Source organism: Bubalus bubalis, chromosome 3 (genome assembly GCF_019923935.1).
Source record: "Bubalus bubalis isolate 160015118507 breed Murrah chromosome 3, NDDB_SH_1, whole genome shotgun sequence".
In the NCBI taxonomy this organism is placed as follows: domain Eukaryota; kingdom Metazoa; phylum Chordata; class Mammalia; order Artiodactyla; family Bovidae; genus Bubalus; species Bubalus bubalis.
Window position 1 is genome coordinate 145,530,663 of NC_059159.1, and position 4,114 is coordinate 145,534,776.

Consider the following 4,114-nt stretch of genomic DNA (forward strand, 5'->3'; position numbering starts at 1 on the left):
ATGAACTACCCCATATTGGGTAGGTGCCCAATATGCTTCTGGAGATCAGTGGAGAAATAACTCCAGAAAGAATAAAGAGACAGAGCCAAAGCAAAAACAACACCCAGTTGTGGGTGTGACTGGTGATGGAAGCAAGGTCTGATGCTGTAAAGAACAATATTGCATAGGAACCTGGAATGTTAGCTCCATGAATCAAGGCAAATTGGAAGTGGTCAAACAGGAGATAGCAAGCGTGAACGTCAACATTCAGGAATCAGCGAATTAAAATGGACTGGAATGGGTGAATTTAACTCAGATGACCATTATATCTACTACTGTGGGCAAGAGTCCATTAGAAGAAATGGAGTAGCCATCATAGTCAACAGCAGTCCTAAATGCAATACTTGGATGCAATCACAAAACAACAGAATGATCCCTGTTCATTTCCAAGGCAAACCATTCAATATCACAGTAATCCAAGTCTATACCCTGACCAGTAGTGCTGAAGAAGCTGAAGTTGAATGGTTCTTTGAAGACCTACAAGACCTTCTAGATCTAACATCAAAAAAAAGATGTCCTTTTCATTATAGGGGACTGGAATGCAAAAGTACGGAGTCAAGAAATAACCTGGAGTAACAGGCAAATTTGGCCTTGGAGTACAGAATGAAGCAGGACAAGAGCTAATAACGGTTTTGCCAAGAGAATGCACTGGTCATAGCAAACACCATCTTCCAACAACACAAGAGCAGACTCTACACATGGACATAATCAGATGGTCAAAACCAAAATCAGATTGATTCTATTCTTTGCAGCCAAAGATGGAGAAGCTCTATACAGTCAGCAAAAACAAGACCAGGAGCTGACTGTGGCTCAGATCATGAACTGCTTATTGCCAAATTCAGACTTAAATTGAAGAAAGTAGGGAAAACCACTAGACCATTCAAGTGAGATCTAAAGCAAATCCCTAACAATTATACAGTTGAAGTGAGAGATAGATTTAAGGGACTAGATCTGGTAGACAGAGTGCCTGATCAACTATGGATGGAAGTTCGTGACATTGTACAGGAGACAGGGACCAAGACCAACCCCCAAAATAAGAAATGCAAAAAAGCAAAATGGCTTTCTGAGGAGGTCTTACAAATAGCTGTGAAGAGAAGCAAAAAGCAAAGGAAAAAAGGAAAGATATACCCATTTGAACGCAGAGTTCCAAAGAATAGCAAGGAGAGATAAGAAAGACTTCCTCAGTGATCAGTGCAAAGAAAGAGAGGAAAATAATAGAATAGGAAAGACTAAAGATCTCTTCAAGACAACTAGAGATAGCAAGGGAACATTTCATGCAAATATGGGCTCAATAAAGTACAGAAATGGTATGGACTTAATGGAAGCAGAAGATATTTAAGAAGAGGTGGCAAGAATACACAGAACTATACAAAAAAGATCTTCACAACCCAGATAAGCACGATGGTATGATCATTCACCTAGAGCCAGATATTCTGGAATGTGAACTCAAGTGGGCCTTAGGAAGCATCACTATGAACAAAGCCAGCGGAGGTGATGTAATTCCAGTTGCGCTATTTCAAATCCTGAAAGATGATGCTGTGAAAGTGCTGCACTCAATATGCCAGCAAATTTTGAAAACTCAGCAGTGGCCACAGGACTGGAAAAGGTCAGTTTTCATTCCAATTCCAAAGAAAGGCACTGCTAAAGAATTTTCAAACTACCACTCAGTTGCACTCATCTCACATGCTAGTAAAGTAATGCTCAAAACTCTCCAAGCCAGGCTTCAACAACATGTGAACTGTGAACTTCCAGATGTGCAAGCTGGATTTAGAAAAGGCAGAGGAACCAGAGGTCAAACTGTCAATATCCACTGGATCATTGTAAAGGTAAGGGAGTTCCAGAAAAACGTCTACTTCTGCTTTATTGACTATGCCAAAGCCTTTGACTGTGTGGATCACAACAAACTCTAGAAAATTCTTCAAGAGATGGGAATACCAGACCACATGACCTGCCTCTTGAGAAATCTGTATGCAGGTCAGGAAGCAACAGTTAGAACCAGACATGGAACAACAGACTGGTTCCAAATAGGAAAAGGAATATGTCAAGGTTGTATATTGTCACCCTGCTTATTTAACTTCTATGCAGAGCACATCATGAGAAACGCTGGGCTGGAAGAAGCGCAAGCTGGAATCAAGATTGCCGGGAGAAATGTCAACAACCTCAGATATGCAGATGACACCACCCTTATGGCAGAAAGCAAAGAAGAACTAAAGAGCTTCTTAATGAAAGTTAAAGAGGAGAGTGAAAACGTTGGCTTAAAGCTCAACATTCAGAAAACAAAGATCGTGGCATCCGGTCCCATCACTTCATGGCAAATAGATGGAGAAACAGTGGTAGACTTTTTTGGGGCTCCAAAATCACAGTAGATGGTGACTGCAGCCCTAAGATTAAAAGATGCTTACTCCTTGGGAGAAAAGTTATGACTAACCTAGACAATAAAGCAGAGACATTACTTTGCCAACAAAGGTCCATCTATTCAAGTCTATGGTTTTTCCAGTAGTCAAGTATGGACATGAGAGTTGGACTATAAGGAAAACTGAGCACCGAATAATTGATGCTTTTGAACTATGGTGTTGGAAAAGACTCTTGAGAGTCCCTTGGGCTGCAAGGAGATCCAACCAGTCAATCCTAAAGGAAATCAGTCCTGAATAGTCACTGAAAGGACTGATGCTGAAGCTGAAACTCCAGTACTTTGGCCACGTGATGCGAAGAGCTGACTCATTGGAAAATACCCTGATGCTGGGAAAGGCTGAAGGTGGAGGAGAAGGGGACGAGAGAAGATGAGATGGTTGGATGGCATCACTGACTTAATGCACATGAGTTTGAGTAAACTCCGAAAGTTGGTGATGGACAGGGAGGCCTGGCGTGCTGCAGTCCATGGGGTTGCAAAGAGTCAGACACAACTGAGCAACTGAACTGAACTGATAGCCAATAAAAGGACAGAAAAAAACTGATAGAATATGTGTAGGGCATTCCTGAGATAGTTTAATTAAGAACATTTAGCTTATTAACTAGAAGTTGGAATGTGTTTGAATTTTCACATTCCTCAAAATGCCATATTGTTCATTTTATCATCTGTCTGGACAGGCCAGATTAGAGCAGAACAGAGGGTTTCCAGACAGACGTGTCCATGGGGAAAAAAGGTTGGGATTATAGGTCTAATTATTTTAAAATGATGTCTAAATTTAATGTCTAAAACTGAAAAACCAAGAAATCACAGCATAACATGTTAGGTAGAAATTCGGAAATAATGTCAGAAGAAACAAAATTTCTGAAAGTGCATATATCTGGAGAGCACGAATTGGGGATGCACAATGCTACTTGATGTTACATTTGTCTACTCTGGAGATGGAGGGTATAACAGATTTAAACACAGCCACAGATTCTGAACACTCTTTGTACTGAGACGTGAGCATCTATGTCCCCTCACTTTTGAGTCTCGGTTGGCTCAGTGTCTGTTTTACCCTATAAAATAAAGTGGAAATAACTGAGCCAGTTTCTGGGTTAGGACTGAAGACATCTGCTTCCTGCTCCTAAAATAGGAACAGGAAGAAAATTGATTGCTATGAAACTGAAAGTTATGTTGCTATGCTGTGAGGAAACTAATGGACAGGCACTGAGTGAACAGGCTATTTTAGAAGTGGATCCTTTAGTGCCAGCTGGGCCACTCCCATGACATACATGGAGTAGAGATGAGCAGTCCCCAATGTCCTGAAAAAGTTGCTTATCTGTGAGCAAAGTGAACGAGTGTCAATAGGATGACTTGTTATGCAGCAATAGGTAAGATGGTACAAATATAGTCAACATCAAGAAAAGGTGGAGTTATTTGTCCTGCTGAGGGGTGGGTGCCATCTTTCATGAAGTCTGAAGCCTTGGAAACAGGAATTCTGAATGACTCTTCAGTTACTTAGCTCCTCAGACCCTGTTTACTGAGCACCCAGTTAAAGCCAGACATAGTTCTAGGTAGTACCGACGTAACAGTTAACAAACCAGGTGATATCCCAGCCTTCACAGAGTTTATATTTGATCAAGGTGTAAATCAATAAATATGTAATTTCAGATACACCCACTATGG